At 32.4% G+C, this 15,490-nt stretch overlaps 1 long non-coding RNA gene across 2 annotated transcripts; it reads left to right on the plus strand.

Moving 5' to 3' along the window:
- The first annotated feature begins 5,826 nt into the window (after window positions 1-5,826).
- LOC109337320 lies at window positions 5,827-8,797 on the plus strand. 2 transcript variants are annotated; one of them, XR_002106432.1, is made up of 6 exons: window positions 5,827-6,187; window positions 6,394-6,469; window positions 6,552-6,623; window positions 7,016-7,059; window positions 7,311-7,408; window positions 8,677-8,795. It is a non-coding gene; the product is annotated as an uncharacterized LOC109337320 (long non-coding RNA). The 2 variants fall into 2 exon arrangements; XR_002106431.1 differs by having other exon boundaries at window positions 5,834-6,187; window positions 7,311-8,797.
- The last annotated feature ends 6,693 nt before the right edge of the window (window positions 8,798-15,490 follow it).

The following is a 15,490-nucleotide window of genomic DNA, read 5'->3' on the forward strand; positions in this document are numbered from 1 at the left end:
GTTCAACAAGTTGAGCACCCTCATCAAGGGTGGTGGTGGCACAATCATAGCTGACGATAAAAACCCTCCATCTCATCCCTAATTAGGAGACCTTAGATCCTTAGGTTTATCTTTCCTAGTTTATGGATTATGTTGATCCTTGCTTTCCTCTTGAGAACTTCATTTTCTATTTTGCTTTTGCATATGGATTGTAATAGATAACTACTTCTCTTTTACTAAATTTGTGTTGGTATTGTGCTTAGTTGTACCTTGTTATTTACATTTGGAAGTAACGCCTTACTGTTTTCAAATTGTCTATTTCATGCTTAATGGTTAATTATGTCGTAAATAGTATGGATTTATGTTTAATGGCTCTTGATCATGTTTGGTGTATGTACCCCTATTGATTGATTAAGCCTGATTTTTACTATTCAATTATATCACTACTTAATCATTCCATGCTTAATTTGACTTCACATAGCCTCTCATGCCATTAAATCAGTTTTGTCACTGTTTACTGTCAATTTAATCAATTATGCTCTGGTTTGAATCGATTAAATCATGTAAAAATGAGCATTTGGCAATATTCTTACAGTAGGATGATTAATTAAACGCCCAAAATTAATTGATTAATTACAGTTTGTCTTAACTATAATTTCTCTTCTGACTTTTGACTAGAATTGAATATTTGTATCTTTTTTATAATGTCAAAAAGGAGAGAAAGGTTGCTTGTTGTGTTTGATGTATTTGCAGGTTGTAATAGCTTCCGTAGTAATCATTGCTTACCTAAGGGGGAGAGCAAGCGCTTTAACTTTGAATTCACAACCACTATGCAAATGTACAACATCGTCAAGCTATTTCATCAAATTTAATGTGGTATTTGATGTGGTGTTTGTCATCATCAAAAAAGGGAGGTTGAAAGTGTGAAGTATCAAGGATTGCACTAGCAACGTTTTGCCTATGTTTTGATGAAGACGAGGAGTTAGTAAAAGCTTGAAGATGACTCAACAATCAACATGCCTAGAACTCATTGGTCATATCTAGACTAGGTTATATCAATAGAGTTATATTTCTAAGTAGTATGGGATGTGTTCCTTAGTTAGTGAGTATGGGTTAGGTAAACCTAGATGCAAGTCTCACAAGCTATTAATATTGACATATCATATTCATGAGGCATATCATCTAGTTTATTATATGTTCATGCATTAATCATACATGTTATATGTGCATATTAGGCATAACATAATTGCTAAAACATGTATAGGAGTCAAGCATAACATATAAATAGTTCACCATTTAATCACGTACTTAATCGATTAACGGGGTGTCTTAATCGATTAATGTGTCTGTTTTCCGTTTTAACCGCGTACCTGAAAATAACGGTTTGTAGAGCCAAATCTGTTTTGGTATAAGTTCTGGCAAATTGCAGAAACGTGTAGCATTGCATATTATTGTTTAGAAACTATTAGAGAGCATATTTTCATAATTTACTGAATCTTCACCATGGCTTGGAGGTCTTGAATTTAGAGCGAGAATCTTGGCTAGGACTGGATCGCGAGAAAGGTTTTCTTGGGCGATAACGATAGTCAAACCAAGGATAGAGGTTCTTGGAATTCAAGAAAGAAGCATCTAGACTCTTGTAATTGAATTGGTATATGTGACAATACAAAGTTTTCAATATAGTGAAGAGAAATCTCCCAAGATCAGAAGGGGATGCCTGGATGTAGTTTGCAAGTGGACACGCAAACGAACCAGGATAAAAATCCTATTGTGCAAGTTGTTCTATCTCAAATCTCTTTTATATTTCAAGTTGTTTTAATTTGTGTTTGATGCTGATATTTTGCATACTGATACTTTGTCATATCCTTGTTAATTGTGCATAAAAATATTTGTCGTATCTCTACTTGTTTGTTGGTAAATAATTGTGCAAGAAGCTAATCTGGTAATTTTGTTTCTGTTACGTGTTAACCGATTAAACCCACTGATTAATCGATTACCTGGGTTGTTTTCCAGAACTGGGTTTTGGTGCGAGAAGCGGTAATTGTTAACCGCTACACATATTCAACCCCCTTCTAGGTGTGTCTAGACCACTAATAGCTAACAAGATTGAGGGTGATATGTTGTGCTCATAGCCAAGGTAGTCTCACTAAACTTAAACAAGTATTGCCAAAATTTGATTGTGAAAACTTTATCACGGTCCGAGACAATTTATTTTGGCATCCCATGTAATCTAACAATGGAATGCATAAAGAGTTCAGCAACATTCTTGCTAGAATAATCAATCTTGAGTGAAGCAAAATTGTCATATTTAGACAAGTGGTCTACTACTACCATAATCACTATAAAGCCATTGGAAGGAAGTAATCCAACAATAAATTCCATCCCCATATCCTCCCATATTCTATGTGGAATCGGTAGTGGTTAAATTATTCCATCGGGTAATGCAATAGTGGTTTTGGCTTGTTGACATATCAAATATTGTTGCACAAAGGTTTTAACATCATTATGCATATTGTGCTAATAAAATTGGGAAGAACCTCTAGCCATCGTCCTTGCCATTCCAACATGTCCTCTAATAGGTGACCTATGGAATTCATTCAATACTTGCTGGAAAAGAGAGGTTTGAGAGAAATGACCAACCTTTTCTTCCAATATAACAATTGGTCATGAACAGAATAATTAGGATGAGGGGAATTTCCTTGAGTACATAAGTAAAGTATTTGTGATAACTTGGAATCAGCAGCAATAGCTTCACGCACTTTAGGAATGATGCCCCAATGCGGTTCAGAAATAGCCATAAGGAAGGATCTTGATAGTGCATCTATTGTAAGATTTTCACAACCAAGTTTGTATTTAATGGTGAAATCTTAACCAAGGAATTTAGGGAGCCACTTTTTTTTCTCTGGAATTTGGATTGCTTGATCAGTAAGACTACACAAATTCTTCTGATCAGTCTTGATAATAAATTTATGTCCCAACAGATAATGACGAAATTTAGCTATTGCTTCTGTAATGGTGTAGAACTCCCTCACATATGTTGATTGTTTCTGCATTTGAGAAGATAACGTTTTGGAGAAAAAGGCAATGTGATGATGTTCTTGACTAAGGACAATACTAATGTTAGTACCAGAGGTGTCAGTTCCAAGATGAAGGTTCTAGTAAAATTTTGAAGTGCCAAAGCCTCAGTAAATGCTTGCTTTAGATGTTGGAAGGCTATAGAAGCTGTCAAGTCCCAATGGAAGTTGTCTTTCTTTACGAGATTAGCCAATGGAGAAGCTAGAGTCACATATCCTTTAATAAATCTGTGATAATACATTGTGAGTCCAAGAAATCATCGATGTTGCTTAAGGGATTTTGGTGGTTGTCAATCTAACACAGCTTTGATCTTATTTTGATCAATAGCCACTCCATTACTTGATATTGTATGACCAACATAATCAATTTTCTCCAATCCAAATTGACATTTAGATCAATTGGCAAAAAGGTGGTGATGTTGGAGTATGTTCAGGATAACTTCTAAGTGTTGTAAGTGGGTTGACGAAGAAGGACTATACACCAATATGTCGTGGAAAAAAACTAACACATATTTTCTCAACAACCCTTGAAACACTGAAATCATCAAGCTTTGAAAGGTGGTTGGTGCATTGGTGAGACTAGATGGCATGATAATTCATTCATAATAGCCTTGGTGTGTCCTAAAAGTTGTTTTAAATCTGTCCTCGGACGACACAAGTATTTGATGGTATCTAGAACGAAGGTCCAACTTAGAGAAATACTTGGCTCCCCATAATTCATTAAGTAACTCATCAACGATTGGGATTGGAAATGTATCCTTGATTGTGATGGTGTTAATGTCCGAAAATTAGTGCAAAAACGCCATGCCACGTCTTTCTTTTTTACCAACAAAACTAGTGAAGAGAATGAGCTAGTGCTAGGAGTGATGATCCCCTCTTAGAACATTTCATCCACCATGTTCTCGATTTGAGCCTTCTGGCTATGAGGATATCGATAAGGACAAACCGTAATAACATTGCTACCTGGAAGTAAGGGAATAACATGGTTGTGAGATCTGTTCGAAGGCAGGCCACAGGGTTTGTCAAACACCTTCCTGTAAGTGGGCAACAACAAGGACGGATCTGGATGAATGTCCTCAAGTAAGTCAAGCCATTTATCCTGAGGAACGTCTTGTGACACAAGTTGCACAACATAAAATTCTGCAATAGCATGAGCATTACACATTCGTCTTATATGGTAAAATTGGGCTTGACCTGACAATTTAGATTGAACACCTGGCAATGTAATAAATTCCCCATCCAAATAGAACCTCAATGTTAGAGTGTTATAGTCTGATATATGGGGACCTAATGTATCAAGCCAGGCAGCCCTAAGACCACATTTGCACCAGAAACAGGGAGCAAATAAACTGGCAACCTGAGATTGTGCCCTTGAACGGAGAACTGGACATCTTTGACCAATCCCTCAACCACTAAATAATTACCATTTCCAACCATCACCTGAAAAGTAGGAATTGGCTCAATATTTAACTTTAAATAGTGTGCCAAACGTTGTTGTAAGAACTTGTTTGAACTCCCACTATCAAGCAGAATTGGAACAGTTACACCATGAATAGAATTCTGAAATCGCATAGTTCCCACTCTAGGGGATTCGTGTAGAGCATTAAAGGATATATGATGTTTAGGGTTAAATTGAACCTCTTGTGTCAATACTAAGTCAGGTGGGTTGGATTCTAACAGTGGCTGATCCACTCATCCATTTCTTCCACTTGAAGTAATATGTATTGTTTGTTTGGACAACAGTGTGTAAAGGAACAATTTTCATCACATGTGTAACAAAGACCCTTCTCACATCGTAGTTGCATTTCAGCTGGAGATATCTTTTTGACAATAGACAGTTTTGGTGGATTGGTAAATGGTTTATGGGAAGGTGTAGGTAGGATGAGAGGAAGGAAATTGGTTTTTGTGTTTGTTGGTGTAGGTGGGTGGGGGTGTCTGGAATAGTGTATGGTCAAATATGGTTTGGAGAGAATGTTATATTTTTCCTCATAAAGTTTAGCAAAGGCCACTGCTTTAAGAAGAGAATGAGGATCATGTACAATTACATCATGGCGGATGTCAATTTTTAACCCACTGATGAAGCAATCTAATATAGCATCCACAGAAGTTCTGGAAACTCTATTAGACAATGCAGTAAATTCGAGATGATAATCATTAACCGAACCTCCTTGAGACAACTTAAACATGGTTGAATGTGGACATTTAAGGGGAGATGGACCAAATTCCAACTCTAATGCTCTAGTAAAAGCACCCCATGATCGGAATAGATTATGCCGACTCATCATCTGAAACCAAGGCACCACCTCCTTGTCCATATGCACCGAAGCAATTGTCAAACGTTGGGGATCCGGAATGGAATAATACTGAAAAAATTGTTCAGCCTTGAATATCCAGCGTAATTTGATAGTTTAGAAACATCAAAACGGGGAAAATCTAATTTGATGTTTTGGACCTGAAATGGTTGTGTGTTCCCCACAATTAAATTTGAGTTCGAACTAGCCATGGTTAAATTCTCGAGAGTTGCTTCGATATGTGTAAATTAGTTTGTATAAGACTGATCCCGTTTTTCCATGAGTTCCAAAATATTCTTGACGTTAGAATCCAAATTCTTCATGCAAGTATTGCAGCCATAGTGGAAAATGAAAGCATCAATTGTAAGGGAATGAGGGCACAATAAACAAAAGCAATATATCCTATAATTTATATTATTTATTAGTATGGTTTTCTTACAGTGCAGAATAACTGCACTGTGGTAGTGAAAGTGATTACAAAATTGTGACTCACAAAAGATATAGAATAAGAAGAAGTTGAGACAGAGAGAATTTCAGAGATCTAGGCCAGAGGAAGAAGAAGATCACACTTTTTCCATATCTACTCTTTACTTTTTCTGCCCCTTGATTTCATCACCATCATCCATGTGTCCTGTGTCCTACCTGTGTAACAGTATTTCTGTGTAGCTCATTTGCCACCCTTTATTCTTCACTCATAACATTCTTCTCCAAACCCTCACGCCCAAATATAAGGACAAAATGAAATTCCAATGTATTCTGACCAGTGGTTCCTTTTCCGAATCAAAGAAAAGAATTACAGATTTCTTCATCAAACTTATCCATTTTTTCATCATCGATTCCAAGGTTATTTATCCTTATCATCATTTCTTTTCTACTTCATTTCTTCATCAAACACATATAATTTGCAGAATGCATCGAGGAACTTACTTCAGCATTAATTTTTACTAAGTCAAAGTCTCATTAACAATGACTTAAGTTCTTAACAGCAGAGAACTTGATGTTTCTGTTTTAAAGTACATTTTTCGTTTGTTATTTGCATAACTGTATAGGATCTGTGAGAATACCTGCAGCTCTTTGTGGTGTGGTTGGTCTGAAACCAACTTTTAGCTGCATACCTCATTCAAGGTGAGTATCCATTCTTGTTTATCATATTTAAATATTGAAATGACTACACTGATTTATTAGTATCATCTTCTTCTGTGTTCAGTGTTCTTCCTCTGTATTGGACAGTTGGAATGGTTGGAATACTTGCGGCCACTATTGAAGATGCATTGATCAGGTTAGTACTCATTTATATGATATATTTTCTTCAAAGAAATTCTAAGATTTATTTTATTGTTTGGAATACTTCATGTGTTCCTCTGTATTTTTGTTTGTTTTTCCTTTTGCCAGACGATGGTTGAAAAGACTCGGGATTTGTTTTAATTAGTACAACTATTTAATTCTAGTAATTGATAGGAAACCATAATCTTGAATTATGCATCCTAGTATGTGTCTCACTGTTATCACATTCACAGACTCATTGAATTTGTTTCATGCACCTAACATGCTTTCTTTATTTAATTTGTCCAAATTCTTCCAGATTATGTTTGGAAAATACAAGCTTCATTTCTGGTTCATTTTTGGGTTTTCACTCCACATTTTACTAACAATATCATTAAATCCCAACAGGAAGTACTGAGAGCTTTGTGGCATTGTTCCTTCCCCCATCTCTGGTAATATTTTCTTCTTTATTATACATAAACATATATCATAATTAACTATTGGAATTTCTAATTGTTCTTATGATCCTTAAAAGCAATAATATTTTCAGAATCTCATTGTTTAGCTACATATAAATATGTTATTCATTCATTAGATATTGAAATTTTGTCTTAATAATACAAATTCCGTAAGACCACACCTTGGCTTTAACCTATTAAGTGTTTGATAAAACGCTTCAATGGCTCATACATATGATAAATAGGGTGTGAATCTTTCGATCGAGCACTTGGGTTTTTCTAAATTTGAGAAATCAATTTCACAACGTGTGGAGGAGATATCAATTGTTTTCATCTACACAAGGTATGTTCATTTATCCTTATTGTTGTTATTTTGTTGTTTTGCTTTGGTTATGTTTATGCCTTTTATTTCCCATGCTAGTAGGTATAAAATGACATAAGGTCGTAGTCTATAAGCATCCAATATGAGCTTAGGTCATTGAAATAACACATTTGCTTGTTCCAAGTAATGCATGTTATATGTCTCATTGGTTCTTGCATAAATATCTACTTGCGTTACCTTAATACCCTAGTATAATGAAATAGGTTGTTCTTCACAACAAAAGGAACATCATGTTTTTATTAACTTTTGAGCAATTGAAGTTTGCTTAAAATTTTCAATTGAAAGGATGAAGGGTCATATAGCATTCTTTGAATTAATAGTTATATTAGGTCTCTTAATCATTTTCTAGTTGTGAATTGGGGACTTGAGATGGAAATACTGCTATAGAATGCAAAACAAGCACTACTGGTGCAAGAAGCTTGTCCATTTCTAGTTCTGGTTTTAAGTGTTCCTTTACATTGTTGAAGTAATTATAACATGTGCACTTTATCTGAATAATTTATTCTGAAATAAAAAAACTTTAGTATTTATCATGTGAACATAGAAATAATCTAAAACTCTGGTATTATTTTCCCAATTGTATCTTAGAGATCAGAAGAATATATCGGATTACTGTAGTTCTTTTTCCAAGTATTCAAACTGAAAGCCCTTTCTTGTTTGAGTACTTAATTAAGAAACTTTATGAAAAATAAAAAATGTATTATATTTAAAAAAACATATTCTGTCTTTAAATATACTTATGCAGAATTGATGAAGGCAATCGTTCATAATTATAGGCTATCTTGCCATTTTCTGTAGTTTAGAAAGGTGCTTGAGTTGATAGGATGAATTTTCATTTCACTTTTTTTTCATGATCCTAGCACTTCCCTTTTTTTTCATAATCCTAGCACTTCCCTTTTTTATGTGCCCAGAACTACCCATAACCCAAACAGAGTGTGAAAGAGTATAAGAAGATTCAGGACCACTAGGCAGGCATCAACACTCATGCTTAAGTCCCATAATGATATATTTAATCACCCCACCAATCGGAAAATGAAAAGGGTGGATGAAAATTCAATTAAATTGTGTATACTACTCTCCAGAATATTATCTGGCTACAAATTCTCAATGTTATTTTGCCTACATGTTAGTTGTTAATTGTACATGCTTAGTTAGTGTATACAATGATACGGTAATTATCAATATTTTTTTATTGTTCCAACTAAATGTTTTTATTTTATTATTTTAAGCAAATGATGATGCAAGTATGCCCGATACACATTTGATTGCAAGATGATCATAAGGAGACAGCAACATTTAGAATATTTATTATTATTTTGTTTTTAAAGTGTCATATGAGACTACTTTCAGTTTTTTTGAGATTTTATGATGTATTTGGATTTATAATGAATGATGAATTATAACTCTTTCAACTATGATACACTACCTTGCTAATTTGTAACGAAATTTTGTTATTGTTAAGAACATTTGTATTTAGTATTGTATATTTAAATAATAATTATAAATATATGAGATTAAAGTTGTTAAAATTATGAAATTAAATTGACATTTAAATCCTATAGAAATACATAATAGTTACCTCTTCCAGTAAGTCTCTATATGTTATTTCGAGTTGTGCAGGATGAAAATCTCCACAATTAACATTCTCAAATAGTGGAAGTTTAAAGCCTTCCTGGTAAACATTATAAAGACATCCTCAAATAGTGGAGATTAAAAACATCCACAAATAAACTGTTACAAATGTACATATATCATATGTCTTCTAAAACCTCCATAAAACGCTTTTAGCAATAATAATTGTGGAGGTTTTCGAAACTTCTGCCGGTTATATTGTGGAGGTCAAAAACATTCGCTAATTTCATAAAAACCCGCCATTAAATACAAAATCTTTTGTAGTATCGAAGGATGCTTGCTACTTCTAAAATCATGAGCATATGACCGCATCCCAAAGGTAAATATTTTTTCAATTTGTTTCAAAGTATATAAATTTATATTTCAAAATATTTATTCCAACTTACATACTAACTTCATATAACTTTACATTTTAGGTGGTCGCAACATCTAATCATCACTAACATTCTTGGTCATGCAACCAACGTAATACGGTCAATGTTGGATCACTTGCACATTGATTAGGTAATTTATGTAATTTGTAGTATATATTATTTTTTGTTATTAATTCATTACTAATTTATTTTTATATATCAGTTTGTTTGGAACAATGTTGTGATAATCGAACCAGACATCAAAACGAAAAAAGGTCACGTATAGGTTCTAACTGGTTTAACTATTCGGTCGGACTGGACAACATCATAATATCATGTATATATAATATAATTAATAAAAAATTAAATAACACATTTATCAATAGCATATTTTGTATAATGCATATACATCAAAAACCAAATATAAGTATAACAATAAATTAGTATACAAGTGACAAATTTATTATTTTAGACTTTTAAAATAAATTGATAAAAGTTGCATATTCCAACTAATTCCAAGTATCAACATACATGGTACGATAAATAATACAACAAAAAATGAAAAAGGAAAAGGAGAGAATAAACTCTCTAAAGTCTCTTTTCTCTCTAAAGCATATTTTCTCTCTCTTAACACTAAAGTCTTTTTTCTATGTAACACTGGAAACAAAAATAACCATAAGAATGGTTTAAGTATCTCTTTCTTTAGTTTGTGCAAACTTAACTTCATTTAGACAATGGACACATGACGTAGAGTGTTGGACGACGACATCCAACGGTTGATAGTAGACAATGGACGATCGAGAAGCGTTAGACGACATATGGCTAACGATAGTTTTGTTTGGAGCTTTGACAATATGTTTGATTTGTTTCTATAGGGTTCCATTTGACTGAGATTTATTTTAATCTGTTTCTTTCTGTGTGAGATCTATTTTCATCTCTTTCTTTCTAGGTGAGATCTATTTTGATATATTTCTTTATGGGTGACATTTGTTTTCATCTGTTTCTTTCTATGTGAGATATGTTTCTTTTTGTTTTCATCTGTTTCTGAGTGAATCTGTTTTCATTTGTTTCCTTCTAGGTGAGATTAGTTATGATCCATTTTGGCTTCTAATTTTTTATGTCATTTGAACTGTCTAGCCTAATCATTTGGGTAATCCTGGTTTAACACGGTTCAACTGGATTTTGCACGACCAGAAAAGGCGTCCGACTAACTGGTGAAAGGAGTTGCTTCCTATAGCGAGTTACGGTCAAACCGGTCGGACTGCCCGGTCCAGTCCGATCTTAATAACCCTGGTCTGGACCCCATATAGGAACATTACCTTTGTGGGCTAGATACCATATATAGACCGAGCACGTGTACCACTCATATGCTTTGCACTTATTGAGTGGCATGTTACTGATCGGGTTATGAAGCAGTTTGGTCTGCAATAACTCATCTAACAAGATCCAATCAATCTGGAGAAACAACACAAATGGAACTATGTGGGGAAAACGACTACAACTGGCCACAAAAGTATGACTAGTGGATTCAAATATGAAATAACCGGGAAAACTATGTGGTAAATGGTTTTCGCAATGACCAGCCTTTGTATCACTACTTATAGTGTATGCAGTGGTACTTACAAAGGACTGGGAAATACATCTCTCCAGACAGAGCATAATCGGTTGAATCGGTAAGTATTAATTTTTCTATTTGTAATTTATATTAAATTTTAAATTGATATTCATTATTCTAATATTTTTCCAACCTTTTTCCAGTACAATTTTATTAGAACGATTCAAGATCAGTGCGCTCCTACAAACGTGTTTCCAAATCTCATGCAGATACTAAATGACGTCTACCTAAACTGCAATGAGATAATAGAAGTGTTTGTTCAACTACTTCCAACGGCCTTCTCCTCTACTACTTACCAAACTCCTCCTACATGACAGTTTGATATGTCTGCTACACCTGAGTTCCCGCAGCATTAAGAGAGTCAAGCTCAGACAGATACTTATCAGCAGACATGTACTGAAACTCCTGCTCCTCTACAACAACAACTTTTCGGGTTTGATGTTTTGGAGCAATAGGTGACTACTCCTTCTCCCACTTCTCATCTTTTTCACAATTTCAAGAAATGTCATCAATGTTTGGCACAACTTTAAATACTCCATTGTCGACATTCAACTCTCAACAATATTATCAATCGACAATGTCTTCACAACCTGAAGATGATGACGAAGATGATGACGACAAAGATGAGGAGGAGCCACAACTAATTAGATGTGGAAGTGGACAAGCAAGACAATGTCAACCACCACAACAACAACTAAGAGTTCAATCACCTCGAAGGAGGAATGCACCTAGTTATGGAATATCATCTCATAGACATCATTAGGAATTTGTATTTTCGTTTTGTTATTTTTATAATGTTATCATTTTTCAATTCGTACTAAAATTATCAATTTCATTTCCATAATTTTGTCTTATTATTTTAATTCATGCATTTTATTTTTAAACAACTAAAATAATAAATCTTAAATAAAATCAAACACTCTAACTAAACTCCTTAAAACTAACACTTTAGTAAAATTATCAATTTCATTTTACTCTTACTATTTTAATTTAAACCTATTATTTTTATACATCAAAAATCATAAATCTTAACTAAATTCAAAAACTCATACTAAACTCACTAAAACTAACTCCTAAACCAATAAATAACCCTAAATTACCCATGTAAAAGGAAAATTTTAAATTCATCATGTCTCATCCAAACTCGTGTTTCTAATACACGACTAGGGAAATCGTGCATGACATACACCAGTTCCATGGAGGAGAGAATATGTAAGAATGACTATGGAAATCGTGCATGACATACACCAGTTCCATGGAAGAGAGAATATGTAAGAATCGCGTTCCTCTAATGCACGAGATCACAGTGGAGTCACGTTGCTGGTCCATGACTTCCCCAAAGTCGTAGATCTCATCTACGAGTTCGATAAAAACTACACTACTTCCATAAATATTTTCAAACATGTACTAAACATGTGACAGTATAGTCAAACTATACTATCCACGTAATCTTTATGTACATTGTGTGCTAATTTCTCCCTAACAAGTGACAACAACAACTCACCTCTCCAACTCTTCCAATATGTAAGAAAAAGTTAATATTTCTTTATTGACATTATATTGTAATAACAATTGATATTTTAGAATTATTCATCATTAATATATTGATTAATATTAATCATTAATAATATATATGAAATGATTAATGATATTCTGATGGTAAAAATGATTTTAAGGAGAAATTAAAAACTTTAAAAATATTGGGTTATATGTATATAGAAAAATTTAATAAAATCTTGATAATACATTAAAAATTGAGTAAATTATACTGATACTTTTGAGTTTTATTGAAATTATATAAATCACTCCTCATTTTTTTTATACCTTCAAAAAACCATAATTTTTATACTTTCATTACACTGACCACCCTGCATGAAAAATAAGTATAATTTTTTTAACAAAAAATGTGATAAATGCAATTAAGTTAAACAAAACATTGTATATTGTGGAGACAAGTCCAAATAATATACAAATCAATGTATCTTTATTATTTTTGGTTACAAAATGCATCAACAATTCTAAAGAGATATTGTTTAAGTCGCTCTTATATATATCGTAACGAACCAAAAATAATAATGAGGTATCGACTTATATATTAATTGGACTTCTATCCACAATATACTATGTTTTGTTTAACTAAATTGCATTTTTTGCATTTTCTATTTAAAAGATTACACTTATTTTTCATGCAGGGTGGTTAGTGTAATGAAAGTATAAAAATTAAGAGAGTTTGTGTAGGTGTATAAAAATAAGGGATAATTTGTATAATTTCACTAAAATTCAGGGGGTGTCAATGTAATTTACTCTTAAAAATTTAATTCTATTTAAAATTTAATTATAAATAATAGCATCAAAAACTATATATATTTATCTCTAAATATAACGTGTTATATATATTTTTAGACAAGTTTTTCTCATTTTATATTATAATATATATCCGGTTACTGCACAGATGTTCCATTTTAGGTGGTGTACTGGTGTTATTCTCACTACCAACATGGTTCAGTTTAAAGAAGGAATAAAACTTTGACCGCAAAAGAATAGGGATGTTGGAGTCCCAATAAATTCACTCAAGCCGATGATATCGTGAAAGAAGAAGAAGAAAGCAAGCTGGCGCCAATAAAAGAGAAAGAAGAAAAAAGAAAGTACAAAAACAGCTTTATGGTGTAAGATAAGGATTTTGTCTTAAAATATATCTCAAACAATGTCTCAAATTAATAAAAATATATTATATTAATTAAAAAATTAAATATTTATCATTTTGGGATAACATATCCTAATCCTATAGGGAATAAGAATGAAGTTGGGTAATTGAGGTGAAGTAACACTCACTCTTATACACTTAAGTAGTTTACATATTCTTTTGGCATGTACACATGTCTATACGTAATTAAGGCAAGTTTTGGTATAAACTTAACATTAACAAAATTGTTATTTTAAGAATAGTTTCATGTAGCTTAAAATTTGATGGTATCGTGAAAAATGAAAGATAAAAAGTAAGTCGGAATAAAAATAGTTTTATTTATGGTAGAAGAAGTTGTATGAGTTTAAATGTTTAAATAACACTGCAATAATATATATTAATTATATGCCAAGATTTTGAATATCTGTATATACAACTTTATAGGATAACTTCAGTTTATACATTGAATATCAGTATATATACATTGAGTTTATACAACTTCAGTATATATGCCCAGATTTTGAATATCTGTAGATCTCACTTTGTTTATGTTTATTGTAGCTTGTGTAGTGATTGATTTTCATGTCACTTAATCTTAGTTTATGTTGAAAATGGCAGTGTTGAACATTATTTTTATGAAATTTTTGGTTTTAGGGTATTTCACTGCTAGTTTTGAGACATTATTTCGTATTTTTTTTCTCATTCAAAAACAAATTTTGGTCTTTATTATTGTGATTCTGAACATGATTATTTTTCTATTGGTGGAGGCGTTAACAATTCCACCTTATGGATTTGAGTGAACATGCTTTTAGAAATATTGAAGAAGGGATAATACTTGTCCCATTTCTTGTTGTCTTCAGTATTTGATTTGACGTTTGTTTATAATAGGATTCAGAAATTGATTTGTCATTGGGAAAGATGGAACATGAAATCTTTAGAGGTTTTTTAATGTGTAAAGGTTGTGTTTGCATTATGAGATGTTATTCCTGTATTTTGCTTCAAGTGTTTGAAGAAAGGAAGTGTGTCATTATGTGGTCCTGGATTCAATTTATTAAACATTTAACCGCAGTTGTTATTATTTTTCCAAAAAGAACTTATTTCCCATGGTAGGTAATATTTGAAGTTTTACACAACAATAAATTGAATTGTATCCCTTAATTATTTGGAAGAAAAAAAAATCTTATTTTTATAAATATTTTACCTCAAGCAATTACTCTTGATTTAGATTGGCAATGCCGAAAATCGAATTATATTTCTTTTACAAACAATATATATATAATTAGAAGAAAAAAATGTATACAATCACAATATAAGGATTTTATACACTATTAATGCATCAACCACCAATCATATTTCATCATCATTAATTCTTGAAAAATGAATATAAATGAATTTGGATATTGTATTAAATATGCATAAATCTTGACACTGACAATACATTGATTATATATTCATATAAAAATATTAAAACGGTTTTACAAAAGTTAATCTCTTAAAAAAACCTCACAATTAGTTACAAATATTCACAATTAGTTACAAATATAAATCAATAAAGAGTTAAGGGAAAGAAAATAAACATATCTAAGTGTGTTATTAGTTACAAATATAAATCAATAAAGAGTTAAGGGAAAGAAAATAAACATATCTAAGTGTGTTATAATTTCGTCAAGTCTAAACTTCTTTGTGCTGGACAACGAGTCTAAGCTTCTTTGTGTTAGAAACACAAATTTAAGCTCTTCTCCTTATTGGATGCATAAATC

This window comes from Lupinus angustifolius, unplaced genomic scaffold (genome assembly GCF_001865875.1).
Source record: "Lupinus angustifolius cultivar Tanjil unplaced genomic scaffold, LupAngTanjil_v1.0 Scaffold_5_99, whole genome shotgun sequence".
In the NCBI taxonomy this organism is placed as follows: Eukaryota; Viridiplantae; Streptophyta; class Magnoliopsida; order Fabales; family Fabaceae; genus Lupinus; species Lupinus angustifolius.